This window comes from Heterodontus francisci, chromosome 4 (genome assembly GCF_036365525.1).
Source record: "Heterodontus francisci isolate sHetFra1 chromosome 4, sHetFra1.hap1, whole genome shotgun sequence".
Classification (NCBI taxonomy): domain Eukaryota; kingdom Metazoa; phylum Chordata; class Chondrichthyes; order Heterodontiformes; family Heterodontidae; genus Heterodontus; species Heterodontus francisci.
Window position 1 is genome coordinate 188256828 of NC_090374.1, and position 16679 is coordinate 188273506.

General features: G+C 43.3%; 1 protein-coding gene across 3 annotated transcripts in view; it reads left to right on the forward strand.

The window, feature by feature from the left end:
• The window catches only part of LOC137369457 (tyrosine-protein kinase JAK2-like), a 289126-nt gene that overhangs the window by 100857 nt on the left and 171590 nt on the right, over positions 1 to 16679 (forward strand). The window contains exon 3 of one of the 3 annotated variants that reach the window (XM_068030695.1): positions 15781 to 16094. The exons of the other annotated variants lie outside the window; for them this stretch is intronic. The gene's annotated coding sequence lies outside the window, so the exon portion shown is untranslated. The remainder of the gene's footprint in view (positions 1 to 15780; positions 16095 to 16679) is intronic. 3 annotated transcript variants of the gene reach the window in all.

A 16679-nucleotide genomic window follows, 5' to 3' on the forward strand; every position in this document is an offset into this window, starting at 1 on the left:
AAGATAGCATAAACAGAAGCGAGATGAGGCCAGAACTGGCGGAAATAATTATTTTTTCTTCTAAACTTCCCTTGTGAGACCAGGAGGCGTAGGAGTGCTCCTCTGGGCTACACAGGAAAGTTTAGGCCTCTCCTATCCCAGCTCCACCCTTTTTCACAAATGGAAGACACTCCCCAAAACCCCTTCCCACGACTTCCCTAAGTTCTGTCGTCTGTTCCTTCAGCCCTAGCCAGTTTCTTCCTGCCACCTGAGTTTCTGCTTTGGTCTTCTCTCCCCACTGTGGAAAACTGTCATTTCCTGCCTGCTTAGGGTGGTTGATTCATTGGGAATATGCAGGCCAGGCCCAGGAATTAAAATCGCACAGGCTAAACACTACTGATAGTAAGGGGTTAGCAGTCAACTGGCCTCACCCTCTAATTCTTGCTCTGAGTTCAAGTTGAGTTTATAGACAGGACAAGGAAGGATAATGTATTTTGGTCCCTGCCTCAAAGAATGCCATTGGTGACTTAAGACCAGACTATTATTTTGAGTTGACTTAGAACTGGGATAATATGAAAGACTGCAGAGGTGCTGAATTGACATGCAGTCAATCCCTAACGACAGTTAAACTACTAAAAACTGAAGAATACCTGATGCTTGTTCCAAATTTCTTCTCCCCTTCTTCAGTGCGCTGCCTATTGACATGGCTGTGTGTATTGCTTGAGATTGCATGAGATAGATTCCATTCTGAGATAGAATGTTACATCTTTGCAAGATTATGCCAAAAGCTCACAAAAATATCTGGTCCACTCGATGGTGCATTTAAGTGATCCATGGCTCTGATAGTCAAAGTCTTCATCACTCACGAATAGGCATTTTCAGTGACTTGTCCAGAGCTACAAGTTCAAATTTATTGTGTTGTTGGGATCTGCCGTTTATTTTGCAGGAAAGAGAGTTAATAGTAACAGTTGTATAAAGTTGATTTTTACTATCGTAATTTGTTAATATGCAATTTGCAAGTTTAGCATGAGCTGTGGTTTCCAGAATTGTAATGCGTGACTTGAGGTTATGTTTTAATCATGATACGTTTGCCTATTTAATTAACTTTCCTTTTCAACTTAAATGAAGTTTTGAAGGGGAGAAACCCTTACAAATAGAACACTGGTAAAAAGTTGTGAAATAAATCTCTCTAAAGCACCAAGTGAAATGACAATGACATGCATTTATATAGTGCCTTCAACAGTAAAATGCCCAAGCTGCTTTACAGAGCTGTCAACAAAATTGGATGCTCTGCCAAGGATTTTTGGATAGGCTCAGATAGTTCAAATCTTTTAATGATAACTATTATTAATACATGTCTCTTAAATGTGTTGTTCCATTCCCTTTTTGTAATTTGACATAGTGCATGATAACCTCCCAGTAATGTGACCAATCCCTTCCTATTTCTTGAGTTAATCCAAAGAGATGAATTTTCGGCCAAATCACTTTAAACCTTTACATTTTAGTGCTATTATATTGTTTGTAATTAATATCTCTCACCCTCTTCGCTTTTTTTCCCCCCTTGTCTCTCAGGAAAATTTTATACTGGAAATTATTTAATTGCCAATCCTGACCCAGCTAAATCAGTGACTTCCAACCCCCAATTTAATTTCTTATGCTCTGTGCATTTATATCGTTATATTTTAGTTTGGATTCCCTTGGTCTGGCAATATGTTTTTTGTCTTCTCAGCCTTGATTTTTTTTTTTTACTGTCTCATCCTGCTTCATCTCTTTCAACCTTTTTGTTCATGTGGACCTAAAGCTTGCCTTGCCCACTAAAGTGCCTATTCTACTCTCTTTCTCATTTCACCTGCTCCCACGCCTACCACCCTCCACCCCTTCCCCCCACCCCCACCCCGATTATTTTTTTTTATTCATTCATGGGATGTGAGCGTCACTGACTATGCCAGCATTTATTGCCCATCCCTAATTGCCCTTGAGATGGTGGTGGTGAGCTGCCTTCTTGAACCGCTGCAGTCCATGTGGGGTAGGTACACCCACAGTGCTGTTAGGAAGGGAGTTCCAGGATTTTGACCCAGCGACAGTGAAGGAACGGCGATATAGTTCCAAGTCAGGATGATGTGTGACTTGGAAGGGAACATGCAGGTGGTGATGTTCCCATGCATCTGCTGCGCTTGTCCTTCGAGGTGGTAGAGGTCGTGGGTTTGGAAGGTGCTGTCTAAGGAGCCTTGAGTTGCTGCAGTGCATCTTGTAGATGGTACACACTACTGCCACTGTGCGTTGGTGGTGGAGGGAATGAATGTTTGTGGATGGTGTGCCAATCAAGCGTGCTGCTTTGTCCTGGATGGTGTCAAGCTTCTTGAGTATTGCTGGAGCTGCACCCATCCAGGCAAGTGGAGAGTATTCCATCACACTCCTGACTTGTGCCTTGTAGATGTTGGTCAGGCTTTGGGGAGTCAGGAGGTGAGTTACCCGTCGCAGGATTCCTAACCTCTGACCTACTCTTGTCGCCATGGTATTTATATGACTACTCCAGTTCAGTTTCTGGTCAATGGTAGCCCCTAGGATGTTGATAGTGGGGGATTCAGCGATGGTAATGCCATTGAATGGCAAGTGGAGATGGATAGATTCTCTCTTGTTGGAGATGGTCATTGCCCGGCTCTTGTGTGGCACAAATGTTACTTGCCACGTATCAGCCCTAGCCTGGATATTGTCCAGGTCTTGCTGCATTTCTACACTGACTGCTTCAGTATTTAAGGAGTCGCGAATGGTGCTGAACATTGTGCAATCATCAGCGAACATCCCCACTTCTGACCTTATGATTGAAGGATGGTCATTGATGAAGCAGCTGAAGATGGTTGGGCCTAGGACGCTACCCTGAGGAACTCCTGCAGTGATGTCCTGGAGCTCAGATGATTGACCTCCAACAACCACAGCCATCTTCCTTTGCGCTAGGTATGACTCCAACTAGCAGAGAGTTTTCCCCCTGATTCTCATTGACTCCAGTTCTGCTGGGGCTCCATGATGCCATACACGGTCGAATGCTGCCTTGATGTCAAGGGCAGTCACTCTCACCTCACTTCTTGAGTTCAGCTCTTTTGTCCATGTTTGGACCAAGGCTATAATGAGGTCAGGAGCTGAGTGGCCCTGGTGGAACCCAAACTGAGCATCACTGAGCAGGTTATTGCGAAGCAAGTGCTGCTTGATCACACTGTTGATGACAGCTTCCATCACTTTACTGATGATTGAGAGTCGACTGATGGGGCAGTAATTGGCCGGGTTGGACTTGTCCTGCTTTTTGTGTACAGGACATACCTGGGCAATTTTGCACATTGCTGGGTCGATGCCAGTTTAAACTCTCACTACAATGGCTTATTTCATTTGCTCACAAAGATTTTGGTTCCAGCTTCGTTCTGGAATAGACTATCCAGGCAATACTTCTGTCCCAGAACCAGTCCCAATGCCTCTGAATTCTGAGCCTCCTTCCTGCTATGATAGAATTAGCACAACAGAGAGGGATGACCTGAGTTCAGGAAACCAGGCTGTAGAAGTGATTTGGGTCGGGATCAGAAATGATAAAGGCAAGAAGTCACAGGTGGGAGTGGTGTACAGGCCACCAAACAGTAACCACACTGTTGGATGGGATATAAATGAAGAAATGATGGTAGCTTGTCAGAAAGGTACCACGATAATCATGGGAGATTTTAATCTACATATAGACTGGAAAAAGCAAATCGGCAAAGGTAGCCTAGATGAGGAATTCATAGAATGTTTTTGGGATAGTTTCTTAGAACAGCACATTCTGGAGCCAACCAGAGAGCAGGCTATACTAGACCTGGTATTGTGCAACGAGATAGGATTAATTAATGAGCTGGTAATGTAGGCACCACTAGGTCGCAGCCACCATGATTGAATTTTACATTCAGTTTGAGGGAGAGAAGAGTGGGTCTAAGACTAGTATTTTAATCTTTCGTCAAGGCAATTATGAGGGCATGAAAGCAGAGCTAGCTAAAAAGAACTGGCAAATTAGGTTAAGGGATAGGTCAATAGAGATGTAGTGGCAGACATTTAAGGAAATATTTCAGAATACACAGAATAGATATATTCCAATGAGAGAGAAAAATTCCAAGGGGAGGACCCGCCTTTAGTTTTTTAACTAAAAAAGATAAAGATAGTATCAAACTTAAAGAAAAAGCATATAATTGGACAAAGATGGGTGGCAGGTCAGAAGATTGGACAGGATATAAAGAACATCAAAGAATGACAAAAAGATTAATAAGGAAGGAAAAATTAGAATTTGAGAGAAAGCTAGCTAGAATTTTAAAAAAAGATAGTAAGAGTTTCCATAGATATTTAAAAAAGAAAAGAGTTAACAAAGTGAGCGTTGGTCCAATGGAAAATGAGTCTGGAGAATTAATAATGGAAAATAAGGAGATGGCAGATGAATTGAACAGATATTTTGCATCGGTATTCACTATAGAGGATACAAGTAATATCCCAGAAGTAGCTGTAAATTAGGAAATGGAAGGGAGGAAGAAACTCAAGAAAATTACAATCACCAGGGAAGTGGTACTGAGCAAATTGTTGGAGCTGCGGGTTGACAAATCCCTGGGTCCTGATTGACTTCATCGTAGGGTCTTAAAAAAAAATGTCTAGTGAGATAGTTGATGCATTGATTTTAATTTTCCAAAATTCCCTAGATTCTGAGAAGGTTCCATTAGATTGAAAAATAGTCAATGTAACTCCTTTATTCAAAAAGGGAGGGAGACAGAAAGCAGGAAACCACAGGCCAGTTAGCATAACATTTGTCATAGGGAAAATGTTAGAAGCTATTATCAAAGGCGTTGTGGCAGGGCACTTAGAAAAATTCAAGGTAATCAGGTCGAGTCAACATGGTTTTGTGAAAGGGAAATCATGTTTAACCAATTTATTGGTCTCTCCATTGTAGAGAAGTCTGAATTGTGAGCAGCCAATACATTATGCTAAATTGAAAGATGTACAAGGAAGTCGCTTGGAAGGAGTGTTTGGGACCTTGGATATTTGGAAGGGAGGAGGTATAAGGATGGGTGTTGCATCTCCTGTGCTTGTGTGGGAAGGTGTGGTGAGAACAAGAGGAGGTGTTGGGGATGATTGAGGCTTGGAGTAGGGTTGCACAGGGGGAACAGTCCCTTTGGAATGCTGAAAGGGAAGGGGAGAAGAAGGTGTATTTCCTGGAAATGGCAGATGATGAATGTGAAGTGGAAAGTGAGGACAAGGGGAACCCTATAGTGGTCCTAGGCGGGAGGGGAAGGAGTTTAAGCACAAGTGTGGAAAATGGAACGGACATAGTGGAGCGCCCTTTCTACCATGGTGGGGATGGGAATCTTTTGTTAAGGAAAAAGGAAGCCATATCAGAAGCACTGATATGGAAAGTAGCATCGTCGGAACAGATCTAATGGAGGCGAAGAAACAGGGAGAATGGAATAGAGTCCTTAGAGGAAGCAGGGTGTGAAGAAGTACAGTCAAGGTAGCTGTGGGAGGCATCGGGCTTATAGTGACTACTGGTCAACAGCCTATCCACAGAAATAGAGATGGAGAAGTTGAGGAAGAGAAGGGAAGAGTCAAGGCTGGACCGTTTGAAGGTGAGGGAAGTGTGGAAATTGGGAGCAAAGTTGATGGAATTTTCCAGTTCAGGGCAAGAGCAGGAAACTGCACCAGTTCAGTCATCAATATACTGGAAAAAGAGATGAAGGAAGGGACCTGAGTAGGACTGGAACAAAGAATGTTCCACATATCCCACGATAAAGCAGATATAGCTAGGACCCATATGGGTTCCCATAGCAACACCTTTTATTTGGAGGAAGTGAGTGGAGTCAAAAGAGAAGTTGTTCAATGTGAGAACAAGTTCAGGCAGTTGGAAGAGGGTGGTGGTGGATGGGCAGTGATTTGACCTTCAATCAAGGAAGAAACAAAGAGCCTTCCTGGGGCGGGGGGAGGGGGGGCTGGTGAAGGGTTGGTGTGGTGTGGTGGCGGAATGGAGATGCAGAAGGATTGGATGTCTATGGGGAAAAGGAGAAGGTTAGGGCCAGGAAACTGGAAACTGTTAAAGTGACGGAGACCATTGTGGATGTAAATGGAAAGAGACTGGAAAAAGAGAGAAAAAAAGAGTTGAGCTAAAAGAGAAATCAAGAACAGGTTGAAATGATGGGTCTATGAGGGCAGTCCTGTTTGTGAATCCAGGGAAGGAGGTAGAAGGGGGTTTTATTTTTGTATTTGGAGATACAGCACTGAAACAGGCCCTTCTGCCCACTGAGTCTGTGCCGACCAAGAACCACCCATTTATACTAACCCTACAGTAATCCCATATTCCCTACCACCTACCTACACTAGGGCAATTTACAATGGCCAATTGACCTATCACCTGCAAGTCTTTGGCGGTGGTAGGAAACCGGAGAACCCGGGGAAAACCCATGCAGTCACAGGGAGAACTTGCAAACTCCGCACAGGCAGTACCCAGAATTGAACCCTGGTCCCTGGAGCTGTGAGGCTGCGGTGCTAACCACTGCGCCACTGTGCCGCCCCTGAGGGTTCTGAGGGTCCGGTGGACAATGAGGTTGGTGGCCGTGGAGGGAAGATCTTCAGGGAGCTGACATTAAGCCTCTGCAAGGTAGATGATCATTCACCCAACGTTGTCATTGAAACTGCTGACTAGGGTGCTGCTGCAGTTTGGTGAGCCAACCTCTCCCTAGTGTATACTGAATGCCAACTCTCTGACACTTCCTCCCGCTGGGCGATGACCCCAGCAATAAACGTCAAACCATTATTTCCAAGACTGTCATTGATCTCACCTCCTCTGAAGATCTTCCTGCCACGGCCTCCAAGCAAAGACTTTGTTCACAATTGAGTGGATGTTCTGGGGGGAGATGAAGAGAGAGGCAGTGATAGCTGAACCTCTGGCAGAGTTCACAGAATCAGCAATGGGAGGGGAAAGATGGTTGGGGTGGATATTGACAAGAAAGAACTAACCTCCAATGGGCCTGCTGAGCAGGAAGGTCGGCAAGCAAGTAGGATGGGGCTTGTAAAGATCCAGCGCCAAGTGCCTCAAAGAGCCCTTCGGAGGATGCCAGAAGCTGTAGGATTATCTAAAATGGAGTCAAGCTTGGGACACAGGATTGGGGCAGTTAGAGTAGGAAGCTTAAGTCGTACTGAAGAGTTGGGGTAGGGATTTGAGACGGCAGAGTACCAGAGAGGGGAGAAATGCATGGAGGCATGACAGGAAAGAGGAATAGGAACATCGGAAATAGCAGTAGGCCATTCAGCCCCTCAAGCCTGCTCCACCATTCAAACAGGTCATGGCTGATCTACCTCAATGCCATTTTCCCGCACTATCCCTTGATATCTTTAATATCTAGAAATCTATCAATCTCTATCTTAAACATGCTCAGTGATTGAGCCTCCACAGCCCTCTGCGGTAGAGAATTCCACAGATTCATCACCCTCTGAGTGAAGAAATTCCTCTTCATCTCGGCCCTAAATGGCCTACCCCTTATTCTGAGACTGTGTCCCCTGGTAGACCAGCCACGGTAAATATCCTTCCTACATCTACCCTGTCAAGCCCTGTAAGAATTTTTTATGCCTCATTAAGATCACCTGTTATTCTCCTAAACTTTGTATATAGGCCCAGTCTCCTCAATCTCTGCTCATGGGACAATCCTTCCATCCCATGGATCAGTTTGGCGAACCTTCGTTGCACTGCTATGGGGGGGAGAAAATCAAAATAGAAGTGATGGGCTCGGTCTGGTGCAGGAGCCAAAACGCACACTTGAATGGACACGGGGAAAACTCAGGTTACATAGACCTGGTTATGTAGCCATTATTAGGTTGCATATATCCTTGTAGGACAATTGAGAGGGAGTCCACAATTAATGCAAGAGGTTAGCACCGCAGCCTCACAGCTCCAGTGACCCGGGTTCGGTGCTGGGTACTGCCTGTGTGGAGTTTGCAAGTTCTGCCTGTGACCGCGTGAGTTTCCGCCGGGTGCTCCAGTTTCCTCCCACCGCCAGGGACTTGCGGGCCGATGGGTGGATTGGCCGTTGTAAATTGCCCCAAGTGTAGGTAGGAGAATGGTAGGGAATATGGGATTAATGCAGTAGGGGATGTGGTAGGGAATATGGGATTAATGTAGTAGGGGATGTGGTAGGGAATATGGGATTAATGTAGGATTAGTATAAATGGGTGGTTGATGGTTGGCACAGACTCAGTGGGCTGAAGGGCCTGTTTCAGTGCTGTATCTCTCTAATATTTCCTGTGGTGGAATAAAGTTGACGAAGGTAGAGTGGAGTTGGCCTGGAGCATCAATGAACTGTTGTCCAAGTACGGAGACAGGTGTGGCGGGCAGGTGAAGTCCAGAAACTACTTTGGTGGGTAAAGTATTGAAGGACAAATTGATGGAAGTATTTCCATAGGAATAAAGATCCAGCAGGTGTGCAGAATCGGTTGGAGGGCAGAAAAAAATTGGTGGCGGGTTTGGAGATCGCGATGACATCAAGAAGCAGCAGGAATTATACTGCAGCCCAGGAGAGTGAACCAGACTGTAGCTGAAACTAAAAAAACAATAGAACCAGTAGGCTAGTTACAGGCACAGCAGCAGTGGGGGAAGAGGTGTTAGCTGATCAAGGTTACTTCAAACTTTAAACAACAGAGCAACAGGTCAGAGACACAACAGCTGAATCTTACGGTGTAGTCCAGTGCAGAAACGTAGGCTGGAATTTTCCCAGCACCTTGGAGTCAGGGGGACAGAGAATATGGCAGAAAAGCACATCAGGCTAGCTCCCCGATGTGCTGCCACCTCCGTGCACTCTTGCTGGAGTGGCATCGCAGCGTTCACGGCCACCGCCCAGCAGTGGCGGGAAGACATTTAAGGAAGCTCCTTAGGTAATTGAGCTGCATTTTTCCGCGTCATTCCAATTTTCCTGGAAACGTCTGGGAACCTCGCAGTGTGCCTGGCTCGCCAGCTCACAGACGAGTGCACAGTGGGAGGACCCAGCAGCTCCATCTTTACAAGGAGATGGGTAAATCATCAGATGACAATGAGAAGCCTGCGATCAAGGGCTGTCAGAGGCCTGCCAGTGCAGCTGTCTCGCTTAGAGCCGGCTAACAACTGAAGGTGCTGGGGATTAAGAAAATCATTCCAGCCTCTTCCTCCTCACCGCTCTGTCTTTGCGGTACTCCCTCTTGCGCCCTAGTTCCACTGCAGCCACAGTGCAGGCTGCTGGCCTCCCCAGATGCTGGCGCCTGATTGGCCCTCCCACCTCTGCAGCTGGCCCACCATCCATAGTTGGACGGAGAAAGCGGAGGTGACCTTCCATAAAATTAAACTGGCGGGTGCGCTACTTAATGGGTTGGGACCCGGAAATGGTGTCCAGAGAATTCCAAGAATTTGGAAGGCAGAGAGCAGGGATGGGCTGTAGCAGGGTAAACTAGCAGTTGACTTGTAGTTAGGGCTAAAATACACTTATTATTAGAGTCAGGGGAACTTAAACAGTGGGAGAGGAGATTGGGGGCAAAAGTGCAACAAATGGCAGGTGGCAAAGGATAGATGTGTACAGTAAGGAACTCCCTCAGGAGTTGACCGCCCCCCTCCTTCCCCGAGGCCATCTTGAAAGCCATCGTTAAGGGCGTGTACATAAAGGCAAGTGGTTATTGGGAGCTTGCTACCAGAGCCCATACATTCTGTTGCCTGGTCATTGATTGATTGTTTTTTTTTCTCCTGGGTTTGAAATTTGCAGAAGCTTCTTTTGGAAATGTTTTCACATATGTTTCCGTTTTCTTAGTGTACTGATCAAACTTATCTTTCCTGGCAAGGTTGTGTGAATATAGCAGCTTCATTCTAATTACTGAAGTAACTTGTTGGTCAGTCATCTTTCTCACTGTAGGCTGATGTGAAAGGTCGTGTCAACAACAGCCCAATGGACAATTGCTCCCAAAAGGATCTGCTGTTGGAAATTTTTAAAAAACTGTCTACATTTTGAAGTTAGGTAGAAAGGGAAAAATGTTAGCATCATCCGGTAAATAATCAGAATCGGAGTGCAGCAAGGTGTGATAGTTAAATGATAGAATTGAAGATGTACCACGCCTGTTTCAGTTTCAATATTTTCAATTTTTCTTCATGACAAATACTGCAAATAAACACTGTCCTTTTTAATACATTTATCTATAGCCAATAAACAGTCATAAGCTGTTGATTTAAATTGAAATAAAGAAATCACGAAGGCCATTCAGTCCATTGTGTCTTTTCTCTGTGCATGAGCAGTTCAAAACTAATCTCACTGTCGTACTCTCTCCCCAAAGCCTTGTGTCATTTGCTGCTTCAAATGTTTCTCCATTTTTCCCTTAAAAGATATCTCTGCATCAGCCGTTCCTGTGATCAAACATTCTCATTTTAATTTGATGACCCCTCATTACTGACTTACCCCAATCAGATGATATATTCTTTTCCTATTCAACCTTTGAATCAATGTGAAAAACACATCTACTTTTGTGAAATCTTAATTACCAATGTATTTTTAAAAATGTCTTGAAATATATCAAATCAACATTTATTATTAAGCCTTGAAATTAAATAATGTTTTAAAAAATATTTATATACTTACATGTTCAGTTATAGCTAAATTATATTAAATAATTGTGTAATTTAGTTTATGATGTGAATATCATGATTAAGCATTGTATATGTTGTGTACCGAACGTTTGATACTTGGTTGAGTGTGCAGATCACAAAGCAAGTAATGTTTTTGGCAGGTTTTGTGGAGCTTCATCAGTTGACTTGCAGTTTTTACACTATAAGTTTATTTTAAAGATCATATATTACATAGTGTGTCCATTTAATATTTGACTGCTTATGAATGTAAGTATTCCAATTTTGGGATGTCTGCATTTGGTATTTAAAAAACCGTCTTTTTGCTTTAACTTTGTCCAATATACAGTATAACGGTCAGAATACTTTAAGTAAGCTTTAAGCTACTTTGTTGGTAATCTTCTAGGTTTTACATCAAGCGTCCAAATTTCTGAACTTGCATGTCATTCAAAAGCTGACCCATTTATGGACAAAATTAGATGGCACATGGGAGTTCCACATTTGCCATTTTGTTGCAAAACACCCTAAAAGTGGCCCTTAATGTTTCTTCAAAAAGGACTTTATACTTTTAAAAGTGGTTATTAATTAATCATTTATTGAATAGCTTTGACGTTCTTTGACTCATTTGTTCAACCTCTATGAAATGACATTTATCTATATAATCATTTTTACATCTAGTGCGTCACATATTATATCTGTGGGTGGCACATTAAATCAGTTTGCATCAGAAAAGAAAATCAAATATCATGCTTTGAAACTTATTCATACCAATCGATTGAAATGTAAATCCCCCAGAAAAGTTAGCTGTTATAAATGTATAGAATTTAAACTAACTCATTCACTGAATTCACATTGTTCAGTGTTTCCAGAAACACTCTTTATTTCAACTGAGCTGAACATGTACCCATGTAAATAACATTCATAATATAACATTATATAATTGCACCCGAAAATGATTACACTTATACATGAAAATCTCTAGAACTGATTCCTTTCTTTACAAGCCCTACCTGTGCTTTGTGGCTTGGAGCTTGCTGTTCCTTCTTTCCTTCATATTTATTTCTTAACATGGGCTCTCTTGCCTGTTTCTTTCCATTACAATGAAAGTCAGTTGTTTATACCTGGTTTGGGGCTCTATTATCTACAAGCAATTGACTTTATACAACCATTGCATGATTTGATTTTGCCATTTTGCTTCTTCTGTACCCACCTCCTTCTCCTGTCAATTTGGCATTTCCATACCCTAACTTGGTTCCATACGTGCCCACACTCCCAAATCTGTCCTTCATAAAGGTGTTACAGCCAGGTGGTAAGTGGTGTGGGTGGTTCCCCCTGTTCACCTCCCAACTGACCACACCCGTTTGTGTTTTATTTGTCAAACAGCGACAGTTTTTCTTGTAGATTTGAAACAGAAAATGAACTACTTATTGAACTATATTCATTCCTGAAATGGTCGTAACTGCACACACCCACCCACAAGAAAAGATAGATAGAGAGGAAAAAGTGCAAGTAGTTTGAAGTGAGGTAGGTGTTCAGGGTTCACGGTAAACCCGTTGAATCTTCTCAGAGGTCAATTTCTCTTTAAAGTTGGAGGCCTGGGCTGTTTTTAGATTTCTCTGGTGGTTGAGACATAATTCTGGAGACGGTAATCACTCTCAGTTTTCTCCTGAAACAAGGTAAAGTGCAGATTTCACAGCAGGGTTCCTTCTTCAACTTTTGCTGGATCTCTCCCAACTCTTAGCTGGACAGGCTTTTGTGATGTTTGTTCTGATCTCTCTCTTTTTCTCTCTCTCTCTTTCTCAAGAGAGCTACTTTTTAAGGTAAAAAAATCCTCATATGTTGTCTCTGTTGGGAGTTGCAGCTCTCCCCCTGTGATGATGAACAATGGATCAGGAAGTGGCTACCTCATACCTGCTTTGTTTCAGGAGAACCCATTGAATTCAAGAATATCTCTTGATGGGTTCAGAATGGGTGTAATAGACACCTCTTAGCTTGGAATGTATCCTTTTGTCCTTAACAGACAGTAAGACAGTTTGAATATACAGGGTCAAGCCATTCGGCCTCCATTTTTGCAGCATATTGTCTACTTTTTTAAAGGAAAAGTCAACTTTTATAACTCTTCTGTTTGGGTTTTGTATTTGCAATCGCTGCACTTCACGTGAGCATGACAAAGGCAACAAACAAAAGACCAAAGCAAATTGAGAAGTGGAGGTGAATCAAGAAAAACAATGGAGAGAAAAGTAGCCAATAAATAAGAGCTTCGGAAAAAATGTCAAAAGCAGCAAAATCAAGCTGAAATCTTAGCTAGTAAGTCAGAGAGCACCATACCCCAGTGCCAGCTGTAAACTCCTTATCTGTAAAGCACCAGAAACTCCAACTAAATTGAAAGTGACTAGGATAAATTAACGAGCTAAAAGGTGGAAGGATTGGAAATGAACATCCAGGGATATTCAGTATTTAGAAAGGACAGACAAAAAGCAAAAGGCGGTGGAGTTGCATTGCTGGTTAAAGAGGAAATTAATGCAATAGTGAGGAAAAATATTAGCTCTGATGATGTGGAATCTGTATGGGTAGAGCTGAGAAACACTAAGGGGCAAAAAACGTTAGTGGGGGTTGTACATAGACCCCCAAACTGTAGTGGTGATGTTGGGAATGGCATTAAACAGGAAATTAGAGATGCATGCGATAAAGGAGCATCTGTAATTATGGGTGATTTTGCATATAGATTGCATATAGATTGGGCAAATCAAATTAGTCACAATACCGTAGAGGAGGAATTCTTGGAGTGTATACGGGATGGTTTTCTGGACCAATACATTGAGGAACCAACTAGAGAACAGGCCATTCTAGACTGGGTATTGTGTAATGAGAGAGGAATAATTGACAATCTAGTTGTGCGAGACCCCTTGGGGACGAGCGACCATAATATGATAGAATTCTTCATCAAGATGGAGAGTAACGTAGTTGATTCTGAGACAAGGGTCCTGAATCTTAGTAAAGGAAACTACGAAGGTATAAGCGCGCGAGTTGGCTATGATGGATTGGGAAACGTTAGTTAAAAGGATGACGGTGATTAGGCAATGGCAAACATTTAAAGAGCACATGGATGAACTGCAACAATTGTTTATCCTGTCTGGCGCAAAAGTAAAACGGGAAAGGTAGCCAAACCATGGCTTACAAGGGAAATTAGAGATAGCATTAGATCCAAGGAAGAGGCATATAAATTTGCCATGAAAAACAACAGACCTGAGGATTGGGAGCAGTTTAGAATTCAGCAAAGGAGGACCAAGGGATTGATGAAGAAGGGGAAAGTAGAGTACGAGAGCAAGCTTGTGAGGATCATAAAAACTGACTGTCAATGTTTCTATAGGTATGTGAAGAGAAAAAGATTGGTGAAGACAAATGTAGGTCCCTTACAGTCAGAAACAGGGGAACTTATTTATGGGGGATAAAGAAATGGCTGACCAACTAAATGCATACTTTGGTTCTGTCTTCACAAAGGAGGACATAAATATCATACCAGAAATGTTGGGAAACACAGGGCTTAGTGAGAGAGAGGAACTGAAATAAATCAGTATTAGTAGAGAAATGGTGTTGGGGAAATTAATAGGATTGAAGGCCGATAAATCCCCAGGGCCTGATAATCTACATCCCGGAGTACTTAAGGAAGTGGCCCTAGAATTAGTGGATGCATTGGTGATCATCTTCCAAGATTCTATAGACTCTGGAACAATTCCTACAGATTGGAGGGTAGCTAATGTAACCCCACTATTTAAAAAGGGAGGTAGAGAGAAAGCAGGGAATTATAGACCAGTCAGCCGGACGTCGGTAGTGGGGAAAATTCTAGAGTCCGTTATCAAAAATTTTATAGCAGAGCATTTAGAGAACAGTGGTAGAATTGGACAGAGTCAGCATGGATTTACGAAAGGGCAATCATGCTTGACAAATCTACTAGAATTCTTTGAGGATGTAACTAGTAGAGTTGATGAGGGGGAGCCAGTGGATGTGGTTTATTTGGACTTTCAGAAAGCTTTCGACAAAGTCCCACATAAGAAATGGGTCTTTTTCCGAATGGCAGGCAGTGACTAGTGGGGTACCGCAGGCATTGGTGCGAGGATCCCAGCTATTCAGAATATACATTAATGATTTAGATGAGGGAACTAAATGTAATATCTCCAAATTTTCAGATGACACAAAACTGGGTGGGAGGGTGAGTTGTGAGAAGGATGCAGAGAGGCTTCAGGGTGATATGGACAAGTTGAGTGAGTGGGCTAATGCATGGCAGATGCAGTATAATGTGGATAAATGTGAGGTTATCCACTTTGTTAGCAAAAACAGGAAGGCAGATAATTATCTGGCTATAAACTGAGAGGGGAATATACAGCGGGACCTGGATATTCTCGTACACCTGTCGCTGAAGGTAAGCATGCAGGTGCAACAGGCCGTAAAAAAGGCAAATGGTATGTTGGCCTTCATAACGAGAGGATTCGAGTACAGGAGCAGGGATGTCTTGCTGCAATTATACAGGGCCTTGGTGAGGCCACACCTGGAATATTGTGAGCAATTTTGGTTGTCTTAGCTGAGGAAGGATGTTCTTGCTATAGAGGGAGTGCAGCGAAGGTTTACCAGACTGATTCCTGGGATGGTGGGACTGACATATGAGGAGAGATTGAGTCGGTTAGGATGAGATTCGCTGGAGTTCAGCACAGTGAGGGGGGATCTCATAGAAACCTATAAAAGTCAAACAGGACTTGACAGGGTAGATGCAGGAAGGATGTCCCCGATGGTGGGGGAGTCCAGAACCAGGGGTCATAGTCTAAGGATACAGGGTAAACCTTTCAGGACTGAGATGAGGAGAAATTTCTTCACCCAGAGAGTGGTGAACCTGTGGAATTCGTTACCACAGAAAGCAGTTGAGGCCAAAACATTGTATGTTTTCAAGAAGGAGTTAAATATAGCTCTTGGGTCTAAAGGGATCAAAGGGTATGGGGCGAAAGCGGGAACAGGCTACTGAGTTAGATGATCAGCCATGATCATAATGAATGGTGGAGCAGGGCCGAATGGCCTACTCCTCCTATTTTCTATGTTTCAGTGTTACAGTGCCACTTTTTAAGTGTTCAGCACCATAATGGAAACTAGACAAACAAATTATCTTCCCTTTCTCTTCCCCTTTCCACTGTAAATAGAGTTTCATTCTGCTCTTGGTCACCTATATGCCTTATAGTGGGGAGGAAACCATAAAGGCGAGGCTAAAGAGTGGCGAGTCGAAGAGACTTGGCAGTTGGCAGGAAAAAAGACAGAAGCGCAAGGGAAGATCTAACTGTGTAACAGCCCGGACAACCAATTTTATCTGCAGCACCTGTGGAAGAGTCTGTCACTCTACAATTGGCCTTTATAGCCACTCCAGGCGCTGCTCCACAAACCACTGACCACCTGCAGGCACTTACCCATTGTGTCTCGAGACAAGGAGGCCAAAGAGAAGAGAAGCTCAGTCAAATAGGTAAGTTTTAACGAGGAGAGAGCGGTGGAGAGACTGATGTAATTAAGGCGAAAATTCCGTATTTCGTGGTCTAGAATGTTGAAAGACAAGGCTGCCTCTGATGGAGTGAAGAGAGTCGGGGAAAGCACATGTTTCCAGAGTTGGTGAAACTCAAGAGTTCTCGCAGCATTGTAGGACTACAGGAGGTTATAGAGATCAGGAGGAATGAGGCCACGGCGGGATTCAAACATGAAGATTAGAATTTTAAAATTAAGGCGCTTGTGGGGTGGAGCCCATTGTAAGTTAGTGAGCACATGGGTGATGGGTGAACGGAACTGGGTATGAGTTGAGACATTGCAACAAAGTTTTGGATGACCTCAAGTTTACAAAGAATAGAACATGGGAGGACGGCCAAAAGTGCATCAGAATAGTCAAGTACAGAGATAACAAAGGCATAGTTGAGGGTTTCAACAGCAGATGAATTGAAGCAGGGTCATGTGATGTTACGAAGGTAATGCCCACGGACAGTGATGATTACAGTATTAACTGTTAGCTTTTCAAAGATGGAGAGCTTTTTTTATAACCTAGTGTTAGTGTGTTGCTGGC